Here is a 17,285-nt window from a genome sequence, read left to right as displayed (position 1 = left end):
AGGTGTTTAAATGAGTTGAAATGAGTTCTAACATTTCAAAAACTGATAAAACTCTAGCAGATCACGTTTACATACTTTCCTTCTATAACAAAAAGTTTCATTTGAAGTTTAAACAGTTTGATTTTGATCTCCAAAGCAGAGCATAAGGAATATTTAAATCCAGTATCTCAGTGAAACTCCACAGATATTCTTACCAAGACAGATATTGCAGCAAAATCTCACTGTCGTTTTGAAATAGCACAGAATCTAGCATAATACCTTCTACTTCACCTTGTACATCTCAGTTGAGGAATTTATTGAGGTTTCCTTGTATCATCATAGAAGACAACATTGCAATTTCTACACATTTCCAATGAAAATATTCTTCAGATTGATGAAGTAGTAATTTTTCAAGTGGTTCAGAAAAAAAGACTCTGTAACACTATATTCACTCTCTTGATCACACACCATGACAGAGAGAAACAAAATCTCCTCCAGAACCATGACATGGTCAGTTTTTAGGTGTCCTTTGATCTGTTCCCTGAATTTCTCTCTTCACTCTGCTGAGGCCCTTTAAATGAAAGAAACCTTGAAAAAAAGTTTCTCTGAAAATGCTATTTGCTGATCCAACTATAATGTCAGAGCGAAGTTGAGTAGCTTGTTAATTTAAATTATTGCAGTTCTGTTAAACTTAGTGAAACTGATGTCATAGAGCTCAGAAGCTGTCTCTAGAAATACTCATACTGCTTCTCTTCAGAGAATCTGAAGGACACAGGCATAAGATGGAAAAATCACATTCCTCCAAAAGTTCTGAAAACTGTTTTCCCTGTTTAACATTTTAGTTTTGACTTTACATGAAAGAGGAACAACTTGTCCCTCAAAAACATATGATCCAAAAATATGCTTCAACAGAGCAGTCCCAGTATCAACACAGATGAGTGCACCTGGTTCTCTCAATTTTCAAACAGTAAGGATATAGACAAACTTGGCTGCTTGTGAATAGAACTGCAATCCAATGCTGTCTAGGCCAACTGATTCTCATTCACCGAGCAGCTGGGAATCTCTACAAATTTTATTGAGAAAGAAAAGAATAATAACATAAAATAGGCCCAGAAGGCACCAGCACCTACCCAGTTTTTTTGTAGCAGTATGACTTGGGATTACAATTTACCTCCCACTGAAGTCTTCTAATGTTAACATCAACCAGTAAACTTGACTGAAGTAGAGCTGACACACCAAACAAGCAAATCTTCATAAAAAGATGTTTTCAAAAGCCAAAGAGAATTATTTCGCTGCATCTCTGCTGCATGTCTCAGAAGTCAGAAAATAAAAGCTTTCTCTGAGTTTGCTGTCGGTGATATCAACACTGGGGGCCATCAGTGGGAGGTGAACAACTGAATCCTCTCCTCAGAAAATGTTTTCACACTTTTTTAGAGATCTGGGGGAAAAAAAAAATCACTTTCCCTACTGCACTTGCTGAATTTGGACTATACTGTTGCTAACCAGTTTCAGCTCGCTAACATCCCCACAGTACTATAAGTGAAGAGGTGGCACAAGGTACTATCTCGTGAAGCACTCACCACTGGTCAGAAGATGGTCAGAAATAGTGCCTAATATACATGAAAAAAGAGCACACAAAACATTGATTCATATTTAACATCAAATCTCCACTTCTGCTCTCCTCCTCCTTACTGTGTCTCAGAAGTAAAGCTGCCAGAACAGCTCCCAGCAGAGCTCCCTCGGCCCATGGGAGCAGCAGCAACCAGAGAGGCTCAGTGTGGAGAATGTAAGGAAGAAGTCTTTATGCATCATTAAGCCACCCTTTAATGCATGCAGTCAGACAAAGACTCCACCAGCCCCTCATTTGCTGGGATGCAGGGTGATTTTGTTATATCTTTCCCTTGAGAGCCTTAACTCATCTATTCATTTACATGCAGTCCTGCATTCTCCCCTAAGATGGGCACTGCAAGCCACCACATTGCGTGAGAGAAAAATCCAGTTCTGAGATTCAGACTCAGAATGTCTCTGCGCTGCTTGGCATCTGCCATCAATGTTATATTTTTCTTTCCATCTCAGAACATATGCCTCTTCTTGCATGAGAGAAGATTAGACAAAAAAAAAAAAAAAAAAAAGACATCATCTGTGTTTTTGTTAACCCATTTTCAGGAATCTAGCTTCCTATGACATTACGATTTAGAAATATAACTATTCTTTGTGTGCTAAAAGAAGATAATCTCCTGTGCTTTGTTTCTTCTGCCATCTTGTTTATTTTTTATGCAAATAATATAATTTATTTGAGCCTTTTGCAACATAAAACATGGAATTCAGCAGACAGTATGCACAACCGAATTGCACAGCCATATGAGAATGAGATGGTTTCCAAAGATAGTTACATTAAGCTTACTTTTGCAGAATAAATAATTCAACCCTCATGCTCTACATTTAAATATTTATACAAATACACTGCTTGTCACAATTAGTTTGATTAAACTGTTAAGAAAAAAGGAACTGCAAGAAATGAGACTTCATTCAGGAGAAGTTATTTATGTTGCAGTTAATTATGTGAAATTACAGAAGCAGCAGCAGGTCAGGATGCAGCCCTCCACATCCAAAGATCTGACCTCCAGCTTACTCGGGGAAGGTTTCTTAACCAAAATTGTTGCCTTTATTTAGCAAACAGAAGTCCCTGAACTTGATTTTCCTCTTTGCCTTGGTTTTCCCTTTTCCTTTTCTCCCAGTATGACTTGGAAAATCTTATTTATAGACTGAAAATGCACTGATGTTTACAGACTATTTTCTGCATAGTTTCCATCTGCAGCACTCTCATCTCAACTCCTTTAAGCAGGAAGTGAAACATTTATTGCAAAACCTCTTCCTTTTAGCCTCAGGAACATTTCTCAAGAAACTAAGAAAATCAAATAGCATCAAAGAAAAGCCTGGATTTTTATCCTTTTTCTAGATCAGAACAGAGAGTATCTCTAATTATGTGATGCCCAATGCTATGAAGTTTATGGGGACAACACGCCACTCCTTCTCTAGGAGAAAGAAATCCGCTCATCCCATCTCCCTGGTGTGAGTTTGATGTGGCTAACACTACCCAGAGCTCCACAAGCGATCTTTTAGTGTAGTATCTGCAACTGAACCTCTGATCATAACATCTAATATGGAAGTGTTGCTGCAAAAAGACTCAGCAACAGGCAGGTGGGTCACTCTGGGAGGACATAATTTTTTCTGTTTGTTAGTAACCAAAGGAAAAAAAAGATGACTGCATCACTGTCCTTGGACAAACCAAACAGCAGTGTGTAGTAAAAAAATAACTGAAAAAAATAACTGGATAGTGGGAGGGATCCTGCAGGATCAACTTAACATTCAAAATATACCTATGGGATCTGCCCCTAACCTCAAAAGGCCACCAAGTAGAGACTGTGTTCAGAGAAGAAATTTAAAAAAAAAAAACAAAAAACAAAACAAAAAAAAAAAAAAAAAAACCACCTTTTGTTTCTACCTAGTTATTTTAATGCCATCTTTGAAACAAGTTTCTGAGAGCTAATTTAGGAATGCTGCAAAGATTTATAAATTCCTTTTGTACCATTCACTGGGGGTTGGCTCTGCAAGAATGTGAAGGAAAGCATGGAATACTGCTTTTAACTGCCATAGACCTCCCAAAACATGCCAAGGTTGCTGCTATGGTATCATTCAGTGACACCAAAGAGTTTATTTGCTTTAAGGAGGCAAACTATTTTCCTGAAGGTAAGGAAGTACACATGATATGGGTGTTTATCAGCTTGAGGTTTCCAGGAAATTAGTTACCTGGGACCTTCACTTTCTCCCCTTCTATTTCTCTGTCACTAAATCAGAGCAAAGAGCAACATTTCTGAGACAGAGAAGGCAGCTATCAGGGGTTTTATTATTGCATTTATTAGTACTTAGAGAAAACTCCTTTCCAATAGCCCTCATGCTGGCAACCTGATAAACACAAGATATTTGTTGTATCTGTCAACTTGCTGTAAGAATTTTTTTTTTTTTTCCATGGCTGGGGAAAGGTTCATTTTTATACCGATCATGTATCAAAAAAGTAAATGCAAATTCCAGACAATATCTTTGCAAAAAGACTTCAACAAATCAGGAATTATTGTGATACCTGTGTATCCAAATCATTCTTCCATATTATTTTCTTGACTATCTTAAATCATATTTGTAAGTTAGGAAACCAGAGGTATGCAGGTTACCATGAGGCATCACATGAAGTCTTATTGTCTAATTGTTACCATTGCTCAGTTATTCTTCAGAGAACTGAAGAGGACTAGAGCTTGAGAGAACAATCATTCCCCTCTTATCCTTTATTTTGGTACTAAAGGATGCTCTCACTTAGCCATGATTATGCCACTTCCCAAAAGTCATGCAATCAAGGTATAATTCTTTTCATCAGAAATGTGAGAACATTTAGAAAGACATTATTCAGATATTATGTCTGCTGAGTCTGAGTCAGGGAAAAGTTGTCCAGAGTTTGAGAAGAAACTGAACTTTTGCTTGTACTATTAATTCCTCTAATTTCACAATGTGCTACTGTCTAGTCATTGAATAGAAGGGATGTATGTACGTATGTATTCAAAAGAACATTTTAAAAGCAAATCCACTATAAAACAGGAGATAATGGTAATGCTAACAAGTATACCTCTCTCAACAGCAAAGAAAAAAAATAAGTGCAGTGTAAAATATTTTCAGTTCTTGTCTTCAGAACAGTAGTACATATACTGCTAGAACTTGTATTCTACATACAACTAATATTTTCCTACAAACATTTAAATTCAAATGCATATAAGTGCTAAAGGCATACAAGTCTATCTCTCAGTTCCTGGAGATAGACTAACTTAATTAAAACATTTGCACTAACACATGTGAAAGCAAGGTCAGGGTCTGTTACTTTCTGGAATTAAACAAGATTGGGAAACCAACACTGTTTAAAAAACAAGTGTTGTTATTATGTAAGTAAGGAAACAGTTGCCAGCCAGGGCTATGTAATTTTACTTTTCCATGTCATTAGTAACAGAAGAAATCAAAGTAAATGAAACTAACTCATCATGCCCTGAATAATGCAGAACCCAGCCAATGAAGATCCACTGAAGCAACTCCTCCATGTAACTCTTTTTTTTTTTTACAGGTCCTCCAGGAAGCCAGAATAAGCCAGCATAGTCAGAATAATTCTACATCCCCAGAGAGATCTTACAGAAGATGAAGATAGAGATTTTATATATCTATATATTTATTTTAAATCTGTATGCATAAAACCTCAGTGTAGAAGAAACATCTATAACAAGACGCAGTTGTCCTTTTCTAGTTTTCCTGTTGTACTGCTTTTGAAATTGCCCTGAAATTGAGACTAGGATAAAGAGCAGCACTGAAAAACATTAGCATAAATTAAGGCTGAGGACATTTACTAATATTTCTTGCACAATTGATAACACTGTCTTGCATCATCATCTCTCTCCAGCACTAACAACCATATTAAATATGGAAAAAATAATTCAGTTTAGACCAATTAAAATATTATTCAAAACATAATTAATTCAAATGAAGGTGATAAAACTGGATGTTCTTAGACCACAGTTTGTTCAGCTCTGGAAAGTCTTCTCAGTGAAATCTACATGGTTTTCTAAACCTGGAAAAAGCCATAAGAATCTGCAGAAAGCAGTCCTGCCATGACTGTCTATCATGAGGTCCTTCCTATCCTTGCATTCTCCTGTTTCTCTCCTAGTAGAAAGGCACACAGAGCCTCACGACGCTGTACTGATGGCTTCAAACACAGAACATGTCATTAACTTTTTGGTATCTCTCACACTTGTAAGATCTTTCATAGTTCCTTTGCCTTAGACCTGTTCTTTTACAAAAGACACGAATGAACGTGTTTCTTTTTAACATTCTTTGAATGTATGCTAACAGAAGGATACATGGTCTTCATACTTCAGAGATAACTGTATAATCAGATTGTTAAGGTGGTTTGCGTCAAGAATGAAGTTTATCTCTAATCTTTCTAACAAGAAGCAGCTTTCTTCTTGGTGTAGTAAAGAAACTTGATTATTAGCAATAGAGTAAAACATGCCTAATCATTTATCTAGAGATTTTTCTTTGATCATCCAGCTGGCCTTAGATCACCTTTATTGAATTGAATTTTCAAAGAAGAAAGCCATGACCCATTTAATACACATTATGCCCAATATTTTAAAGAATTTGGCAATGAGAGGAAGGGTTTGAAGGAAAAAGGCTATTGACAATAAAGGTAAGTTAGTTGTTACAGAAACAGTTTTTCACAAGCTTCAAAGTGTTGGCATAAAAGATGCATTTGTGATACGATATGCTAATATTCACAGAACTATGAGGTAACTAACTTCTTGGTCAAATAATGTGCATAAATTACACATATAACTGTGCTGTTTTATTCCAAACCTTCTCAGAAAGCTCATGCACGACTTTGCATATGGTTTTGGCTTATAGTCTGAACATTAGCACTAAACATTCTGCACTTTGCGGCTGTCATAAGACATGGTTCTGAAATTCAAAAAACAAAACCTATGCTAATTCTGTGAGCTGTTCAGATGTGCAGCTGTCCAGATCCAGCTGAGATACTGTGTCTGAGAAGTCTGACAGAAATTTGAGCAGCCAGCTAGAGAAGCAAATATACTTATTTCTATATATTTGCATAATATTTCCACTTTATATCTTCAGCAACTGGGCTGTGCAGATCATCTTCCTGAATGCTGTAGTCAGCAACAGATCAGCTTGAGCAAAAGTTGTCCTACTTAATGTGAAAATTGTGTTTCAATAGATTTTAATTTTTGTTGCAGAATAATAACAAAATTTAGCAAACTATTTGTTTTGAAATTAATTAATTAAAAAGATAAATTAAATATTCACATGAAATCTCACAAACATTGAAACCAACATATCTGATATATTTACACCAGAGGAAAAGCTCTATTTTAAATCATCTACTCATCTGAATGAGACCTAAAAAGCAATAAAATCATTTATCTAAAGATTTTCCTTTGATCATTCAGTTGGCCTTAGATCATCTTTATTGAATTGAATTTTCGAAGGAGGAAACCATGACCCATTTAATATACATTATGCCCAATATTTTAAAGAATTTGGCAATGAGAGGAAGGGTTTGAAGGAAAAAGGTTATTGATTATAAAGGTATGTTAGCTGTTACAAAAACATCTTATAATCTTACTGTTAACACTATTTGTAAATAAAGATGTATAATAAAGATAGTTCAGGAACTAATGTCAGACATTTTAGAAAAAAAGATTTAATGAAAGATAAAATAAATCCCTTCAGAAAACAATATTTAAGGGTGTATTTTTATTCTGAAAGCAAAATCCAGATATATTAATTCTACTATGATAATTTCATTAGGTAACTGTCTGTATTATAACAGAAAAGCTGAATTTTGTTCTATCACTGACACATTTCCAGCTTTGGCCAATGTCCAAATTCTGACATATGTCTAGCATATGTGCAGGTACTTTACCAAGTAACTATTTTTTCCTAATAGTCATGGTTCATTAATTATTGGCTCAAGGTCTGACTTATTCAGGGTGACAGTTTCTAAGTAGACACCCTAGTGCAGGCGCCATGAGAGAGTAACTGAAAACTTTTTTTTTTATTTTATTTGGAACTATATATATATATATTTTATTTCAGAATAACAATGCATTCAAATATTTGAAAGAAAAGACTTGTTTCAGTTGATGAAGTGATTTTTTTTTTTTCCACTCTCAAGTAAGAATATAGGTAGAGGACATCAGCCTCTACGCTGAGATTTAAATTTATGTCTCACATAAAACTCAATATATTTTTAGGGCTATCTACAACATAGCAAGCACTAATTTTAAATAGTAATTGCAGATATCAGGAAGCAAAACTTAACATCCTTAGACCTCTGCTTGTTGTATGTTTCAGTCAGCCCTTGTTACAGTTCAGCTTCATCCAGAATTCAGCAAACTTTTTAACTTGAATTGACAAGATTTTTCACATTTGTGCTAGTATGTACAGTGGTAACCAATACTCCTGAATGATTCCACATTGATTCATGGTTTTCTTAGACCATGTCTTTCTACCAAAACAGGTGTAACAGGGGACAAGATCTGAGATGGCTTTCCAGCAATAGCCCATAGCAATTTTTGAACTCATTTTGAAGATGCAGACACAGGCAACAGCATTTGCAGTTATTGGAATGGGGTCCCCCCATGAGGAGCAAATCTGTTCCTGTTTCAGGAGAATGCTCATCACTGTGTTTCAGGTATTCAGGAAGTATTATTCTAATGTTTTCTCAGGCATAGGAATTCTAATGATATTCACTTATTTCTGAAGAACATAACTGAAAATCACTGAACATGGTCCCAGTTGGTTGAGGTTGTTCTGGAAGGCACTAGAACATCAGCATTGGTTGCTACGTATTTTGAATCATTTAAGAAGATATCAGGAATAATCTAGTCCACTGCTGCCGAGTAATAGAAACTAATGAGAGGAAAGACATGAAATAATTATTTTTATTCAGTGGCATGCATCTTCCTTGCACTGAAACACAGTTAAGAACTTTGTCCTTATGGTCATACTAGTTCAGCTGTATTAGAGAGGAATTGTCACCTACCTTAGATTCCTAAATACAGCTATGGAAAGAACAACTCTGTGAGACTTGCAAGAATTCAGAGGGAAGTAAAGGTCTGTTGCTTCATCAAGAACTTGACTTACTATTGAGTGAGATCTGCTTTAGAAGAAATCTACTGACAGTGGAATTTATAGGACAATCTTAGAAAGGTTTTACATAAACAGGCTAATGTGGTTAATAACCTCCATCACCAAAAATATGGCAATACTCTCTCATTATTACCACACCAATAAATAAATAAATAAATAAATAAATAAATAAAATAAAATCCTCAGTGCACACCACACTTGAGAGCATGGATGGAGCTGCAGGACAAATGGGATAAGTTTGATTATCCACTGATTGTCTTCATTCTGAGGTTTCACTAGTTAATTCTCCACAAGAGACACCACTGAGTCAACTGCATGCTGCAAAAGTAAAAAGAAGACTGAAGCTGCAAGTCCTTCGGGGCTTGAGTGGTGATTAGACTCTGAGTTAGATTTCATCAGCTCTGGTTGATCATAATAAGCATGAAAATAAAATGTATCATCTTGTACATAAACATAGTCACTGTACTGATTTTTAGTTTTTCCCAATGCTCAGAATGCTGATCAAAATCCAAGGAGAGCACACTTCAAAAAGAAACAGAACTATTAAAAAATTAAAATGTACTTATAAATCAATGGATATATGACCTATTTTTTTCATTTACACATTTCTTTTCCACCCTCCGTTTCATTGGATGATGGCAAGAATCTGAGTCTGACCTCATAGGTCATACCACTAAATGGAAACTAATTCCCACCAGATTTTCTCCCAAAGAAAAGATTTCTCCAATCAGCCAGGAGATCAAAAACATATGTGAGAGCTGTCTTTCACTCCTGAAAAAAATTCAAGTCATTTTTTATGATTTGACAAGTTTTACACTGAGCTGCTGCTTATGAATCTTATTTGGCTGTATAGATACTCAATCCTATTTTCAGAAACATGACAGTAAGAATCATGCTTAGTTATAAAGCAATCCATTGACACCCATCAATCAAACAAGCAGAGCAACTCAGAAGATCATATACCCCAGGAAGATGTTCTTGACTTGAACCCTAGCCTTGGATACAGACTCCATTTCTTGCTTTTCCATAAACCACTCAAGATAATTTATTGTTACAAATCTACAAAGTGACTGAGAGCATTATAGCACCAAACATCTGAAGCCCAAATCTTAAAATGTCTGGGCCTGAATTCATAAAAGGTCTTAAAAAATAATCCAGTAAAAAATTAGCTGTTGTAAAAGAACTAGCTGTCTTAAATGAAGCATGTCTAAATGTCAATGTTTAAATAATGTCTAATTTGTTAAAGCTCAGTCAAAGAACAGAATAGAAAATTCAGAGCTAGACGCACAGATTAAGCACAAAATATACACAAGGAGAATTAAAGACAAGGCAAGGGATTTGTGTTCTGAGTGGGAGCTCACCAAAAGCTTTGCAGTGGGAAATACAAAAAACAAGAGATGTAAGCTCATCTTTCTCAGAGCTTCAACTGCTAGTCTTGAAACCCACAGCCCTAATCTCATCTGCCAGCAATGTCCACAGACAGTCTTTCCAAGATATCAACAAGGAGCAGCAGAGGGCATGTTATTTCCCCTTCTTTATATAGTTGCAGTAACAGATCCCAAAGTGAACTCCAGTTTAAAGTGTCTCACAACTATGGGACCAGAGCCATGGGTTGAGATTAAGCTGTCTCTTCTGAAGCCCAGCTACAGTACAGACAGCACTGACAGAACAAGACTCCAGCATGGCTGTCTAACAGTTGGCTATGCCCCAAAAACTCAATTCTTGTTCCTATTTCCTAAGACTAAAGACAAAAACAGTCATTAGATAAAACAATTTATTTATTATTAACACTGACCAGTAAAGCTGTAGTTCAAAAACAACAAACATAACGGAAAGAAAAATATTTAGGAAAATGAAAATTAAAAACCCAAATTTTGGATTTCCTTAATATCACATGATCAAATGCATATTCCACACCATGAAACAAGGGAGAAACTTAGCCACTTTTCTCAGCCTCCTGCCAAACTGTTTGTTGCACAACCAGCACCATCTAGGGGGGAAGATGTTCAAGCATGAGCCCGTAGTTTTACGCAGGGAGAAATCTCTATCAGGATAGTTTCAGCAGTTTCAGGCTTATAGGAAGTCTAAAATCATAGTCAACTAAAAAAAAAAAAAAAAAAAAAAAAGTTTCCAAAACAAACAAAGCAAATAGCAACAATAGAAACTAACTTGAGGAAGGACATCACTTTTGTTCTTGATGTGCATATATTAAAATAAAATAGGTGTATATATATATATATAAGGATACACACATATACAAAATAATATACAAAAATATGACTAATCTGGGAATTTGTGCCATTAGGCAGGATAACACTGAAAATGCTTGACCTCTCTGGAAAACAGCCAGAAAAGCTGCATGCTCTTGCCTACCCCACTTGCTGGAGCCCACACAAACACTTTGCAGCACAGCAGGAGCTGCCATGCCTCTGTTCTACATCAGCTTTGGCATTTAAATGCAGGTGTAAGTCTGTTTCTCTCATTCCTGACTCCAAGGTATAAGAAAATGAGCCCTCTACATTCTCCTTAGCACAACTTACTGCATATGTATCTGCAGTTTATGTTATTCACAAACATCCCATGCTTTAGATTAGAGGCACTAAAATCTGAGTTACCTCAAATGGAATGGAATGAAACCCACTCCACCACCACCACCTCTACACTACTTAGGATTCAAAAATGACCACGGGATGAAGCAGAAAACAAAAAGGTACCACTCACCAGTTCACTTTCTTATTCTTTATATATATATATATATATATATATATATATATATATATATATATATATATAAATTTAACTTTTACTACTGAAAGTTGCAAACATTTTTTGATCAAAATGCATCTTAGCATAGAAAAAATAACGAGCTACCAGATTAAACTGGGCTTGCTCATTAGCTCATTGCTACTCAATGACAGATGTTTCTCTAAGCAATCGGTTCACTCACAGGAAGTCTGGAAAACACAACCTCAGCCATCTATTTTCTTCCCCACAACATGGATTGAAAATAGACTGTTCTGAGAGCTTACAAACGTATTTACATGCACACAGAAATCCCATAGACTGAATAAATTCAAACAGTTCAATCTGCATTTAATTTTAAAAATGAATTGAAAGATCAATAAAGAAACTAATAAAACATTTCCAGCATTAATTTTCTCTTAAATCTTAGTTCAGTTCTCTCATTAGCACTGATGCTTTCCCTTATGAAAATGAGCATTGTTACTGCCTTCCTAACCATACACTTCAAAAAATATTACATCATTGATTGCTAAGCCCAGGGTTGTTTGTGAAGGAGTGCGGTCAGAACACTGAGCTTAGTGCAGTAAGTAACTGAGGACGAGTTTTGGCAACAAGTGCTATTAAAGATTAAATCCATATGAAAAATGTTCTGACATTGTTTGGAGAGATGCTACATAAATAAACAAAGTCTAGTTAAATCTAAAGCTTTTCACAAATATTGTACCAAACACTTGTGTTACAAGAATGATCTTAGAAAGAAAAGCATTTGAGTGCCCTCTGTTTCAATAAATTGCAGCAGAGAAATTTCATATTACAATGACCACATACACAAATATCTAAAGAGTCCAGAAATGTCAATTCAGAATAAAGCTAATTATCCCTCAAGCATTCCAAAACAGGAGAACTTACACTGTTAGAACAACTGGAGTCTGGAGTTAATGCAAGGTGAGAAACTCACGGGACCTTACGCCCTTGAGCCACTGGAACTCAGCGTCAAGCTGGACTTGAGAGACAAAGCACGTAATCATAGAATCATAGAATGTCCTGGGTTGAAATGGATCATATTGATCATCTAGTTTCAACCCTTCTGCCACAGACAGAGTCACCAACCACTAGACCAGGCTGCTCAGAGCCACATCCAGCCTGGCGCTGAATGCCTCCAAGATGGGGCATCCACAGCCTCCTTGGGCAACCTGTTCCAGTGCATCACCAATCCTCTGTATGAAAAACCCTCCTAATATCTAACCTAAATCGTCTTAGTGTAAAACCATTCCCCCTTGTCCTACTTGTCCTATCACTATCCACCCTTGTAAACAATCATGCCCCCTCCTGTTTATACACTCCCTAAGACATGTAAGACATTTTCTGTTTGTATGGAAACAGTCATCTGAAAAAACATCTGTCTATAACTAATCTGTCCGAAGTATTATTCACTTAAATCTCCAATACAGTTTATTCTACTGTTATAATAGAAAAACAAATCAAAAACAAAAACAACAAACAAACAAACAAAAACAACCAAAACACATTGGCACTCACTTAGGCTTCAATATCAAATTAGGGGCCTTCACTAATTCTGGTGGAGATCCTGCATGCTCATTACAAGACTGGGTCTGTATTTGCTAGGATATTATAAGAACCGATCTCCAAACCCAGTTTTCTTCACTTAGAACTCAGAAGAATTTCAATGGCAAAATAGTTTCTTTCTGTCAGAGTAATGAAAAAACAAATCTGCACTCTGATCTCATCATTGATCTTTTCTGAGCACAAACAATGCAGATAGGTTAGTTCTTCTCTTCTAGATGAAAAGTAGGTCTTCACTCAGACTGGAGATCTTTGGAAAACACTTTTTCCCATTCATTTTCTCTGTCATTGCATGTTGTGCTTCTCTCTGAATTTTTAATTCCTTACTCTTCTTATATAGGAAAGCTAAGTTCTAATTTCTTTTTTATTTTTTTTTTATATATATTTTTTTTTTCCTACAGTTTCTTTTGCTTTCTTTGCAATTCACTCAGGAGACAATCAATTCTCACACTGTCACACTGCTGGGTCCAGCACAACAGCAGAACAACAGAAAAGGAAATGCATTCTCAAACCCTAGACTAGGCTTTTATTGTCTTTTAAATCAGTTTTTACAGGACATGCAAAGCTAGGTGTTCAAAGCTATAACAACATATCTTAGAAACAGCAAGTTATGCTTTTCAGGGGGGAGATAGCATCCCCAGCAGTGTGAAAGCTTTATGCCTACAACACCCTCTCTAGAGAAAGGAACATTTCAGGCACAATGACAGTGAGATCTTAATGGGAAGAAGATTACACTTCCACTGGGTATTGTTAGTATAGGGCTTTCTGTGTCTGAAGATAACACAGTATTTCCAATTCTCCTAGGTTACCTTCAGATGCGTTAGTTGTTTGCCACAAAAACAGTAAATTCTGTAATAAGAATAGTGTTAATTCTGCAAGTTTAGTCAAAACTAATCTTTAAGCTTGTTCATAGTATGCACAGTTCACATAGAATTAAATATTTTTCATTAAAAATAGTTAAACTCCAGTACTTCTAGGCTTTGCAATAGTTAATTTTCCTAAACAATTTTCACACATTACAAGGGATAGTAAGAATTCATCATACACTGATGTAGAAAGCACTAATATCATTTTCACCAAGGCCATCACATACAAAGGGCTATGCTTCATTGGGTATTTTTCCACTTGGATTTCTTGGCAGCTTTATTAATATATATAAAAATCTTAGAACTAATTCCTTTCTTAGAAAGGCTTAATTAGAGGATGCAGCCCTTGCATGCATCCAGGGGGATTATGTGAACCAAGAGACTTTGGGGCAGAACACACAATCTATACACTGAGAAAGACCCAATTACCCCTATGCACACCCATACCAAGAAAAGCCCTGTTACTCTGACTGTAAGATGTAGCTGATTATATGAATGTATTGCCAGTACAAATTTTACTTCTTACACAGAGATTTAACGAGCTGTAAAAAATGTGAGAGATCTTGGGAAAGGATTGCAGTTTCTAGTTCTGTGATGTTGCTGAACTCTGATGACAGGCTGGCTGAAAGATGAGGGCAGTGCCTCTGTTCTGAATTTTTAGTGCTGCTGCCACCAGACACATGCTACAGATTTAATGTGTCACATTATTTGAAACTACGTAGACATGCACACACACACAGAAAATGAGAAGTGCAATTCTGGTGTAAAGCTGTACATGTCAACAAATAGTACTTGCAATCACAAGCTCTCACCCTTCCAAAACTTCCTTTGAAAATTCTGCAAGTGCGTTGAATTATTTTGATAGCACTTCATCTGTGACAACAATACAAATATGCTCATTTCTCATAAAAAGAGAAAATAAAAAATGTCTTACTATTTATCTTTTTTTTAATTAATATTATTTAACACAGACAAGAATACAGACATGAAATGAAAACAGTGATCTATATCAATTCTACATCAGCAGTTTCAAGACTTCAAAAGGATCAATGACCATCCAATGGGATTTCTGCTGAAACAATAAAGCTGAAAACCTCACCTCACAACTTCATACTCTCAATTTCCACTGATATTTCACATACTCTTCATTCCAAATTGAAATACCATCCTAACAATTCCCTTGAAAGACCAAACCGCACCCAGTATCAGCTAACATACACAATATAAAATCATGACATTCTGCCCAAGTACTAAATTAGCAGTAGTAATCCCTATCAGACTAATTCACATCAAATCTCAACTCCCTTCTCTATCCCAACATTCTCAAATAAAAAGTCTGCAAAACAGCAATCAAAAGAAAATCATTAAATATCAAATCTAGTGATATTTCCATCTAGAAGAATAGAATTTTGCAAATTATGCAATTATTAATACTATTTCATATTACCATTATTTCCTGCACTACATATATTATCTCATTACTGTCCAATGGTCAAATAATGCTCAGAGTTACTCTATAAATATATAATTGCAAGCAGTTTTTCAGGTGTAGTGTTGTTTTGTCTTTTGTTTGTTTGTTTGTTTGTTTGTTTTGTCTTATTGAGTTACTTACCAATCATTTGTAAAAACCATAAGAAGAATTTTAAGAAGACCATAGTTCACAGCACAGGCTTGTAGGATGATAGTTATTAGGTTCAACATGAATACAGATGTGTACCTATACAGCGTATGTTTCCACTAACCACTCACTGAAAAAATACATTATCAGAGGCAACTTTACTTCAACAGTGGTAGCTGTCCAGCATCATAATAACACTGTATTGGGGAATATATTTAAACAACCTGAAAATGTGGTCCTCAGACACAATATCATCACTCAGGCAACAGGATCTGGGAACAGATGATATAATTCATCCTGCAAATGTGGGTTCAGTTCTTTCATAAAAGATGTTGGGTTTAGAAAAGAGGTTGAATCGAGTGCATTATGATAAGCATTGCGTTTAGAAACTATCAGGGAGAAAGAACAAGATTTTTTTCTCCCTTGGGTTTGGGTGGTGAGACAGTGGCACAAGCTGCTCAGAGAAACTGTGCTGCCCCACAGTTCCTGGAAACATTCAAGGCCAGGTTGGATAGGGCTCTGGGCAGCTGAGCTGGTAGGGGGCAGCCCTGTCCTCAGCAGGGGATTGGACATAGTTTGGGTTTAAGATACCTTCAAAACTAAACTATTCTATAATTTGGATGATCAAAGAAATGATCCACTCTACAGGGTGTCAGAGGAAGAAGAATCATCTACACTTAATGCTGCAGCATTTCTTCTTCATAAGGAAGCTTAATATAACACATCATAGCTGGATGAAAAAGGTGGTCTTCTCAGAATCCATTTAATTAAAAGACCGACCAAATCTTTCTAAATGGTTTTTGTGTTTCAGTCATACTGAATACACAAACAAGGCTAAAACATTACGTACCTGAAAAAAAGAGCAGGGAAAGGGAAAGAAGAAAAGGAAAAGGGAAAAAGGGAAAAAGGGAAAAAGGGAAAAAGGGAAAAAGGAAAAAAGGGAAGGGAAGGGGTCATTTAAAGCAAATGGAGGAGGAAGAGGAGACTTGCTTCTGCCTCAAGCCAACCAGCTTCATTCCCAGAACTAATAGGTCGCTGCTATGAAGAAGAAATATGATCTCACAACTTGCTTCAGTCAGAGTGTTTTGACAAATTACTAGAGAACTCCAGTTCTTCAGTATTGCATCTATTCAAGAATATTTATAGGCTCCCTCTACATGCTTACCCCTCTTTTTCAGTAAAAAATACATTTCTTCAAGGTTGACTAACTTGAAAGGGAAACACAGACATTGCTACTGGTAACTACAGCTGCAGTAGACTGCCAACCTTGTGGGTTTGCATCTTTTCCAGGGCTCTAGGCTTTACAAGCGAGACACTGAAACTGATGAAAACAGATGAGGGACATTTACCATTTTACTTCAGTTTCCAAAACATTATCCAAGGGATTGATGACTAAATTCATTGTGGAAGTTAAAGCTGAAATGAAACTGAAAGTTTGAAATGGAAGGTGGTTAGAACTCTGGGTGGCATATTCTCACCATAAACCTAAAGGAAGTCTGAGTCCTCATGCTGTGTAATAGGCCACCCAAAGCTGAGAATTACAGAATCCTTAGGAGGAAAGTAGGACTGCCACTTCTCATCATGCAGTGCTTCCATGGGGAAAACTCTTTGCTCTCCTGCTTAGCTAAGACAACTTGCTGACCAACAACAGATACTCTAAACTAAAACTAAAGCTAAAATATACATGTAGGTATACTACCACAAATATTATCTTTGGAATGTGCTTAACTTTTATA

The 17,285-nt window shown here is 36.1% G+C and overlaps 1 protein-coding gene across 6 annotated transcripts in view; it reads right to left on the bottom strand.

Moving 5' to 3' along the window:
* FGF14 (fibroblast growth factor 14) overlaps positions 1–17,285 on the bottom strand; it is a 382,652-nt gene that overhangs the window by 199,738 nt on the left and 165,629 nt on the right. The window lies entirely within an intron of this gene.

This window comes from Phasianus colchicus, chromosome 1, assembly GCF_987193195.1.
Source record: "Phasianus colchicus chromosome 1, bPhaCol1.hap1.1, whole genome shotgun sequence".
NCBI classification, from domain to species: domain Eukaryota; kingdom Metazoa; phylum Chordata; class Aves; order Galliformes; family Phasianidae; genus Phasianus; species Phasianus colchicus.
The sequence above is the reverse complement of the archived record's forward strand: the minus strand, read 5'-3'. Positions and strand labels throughout refer to the sequence as shown.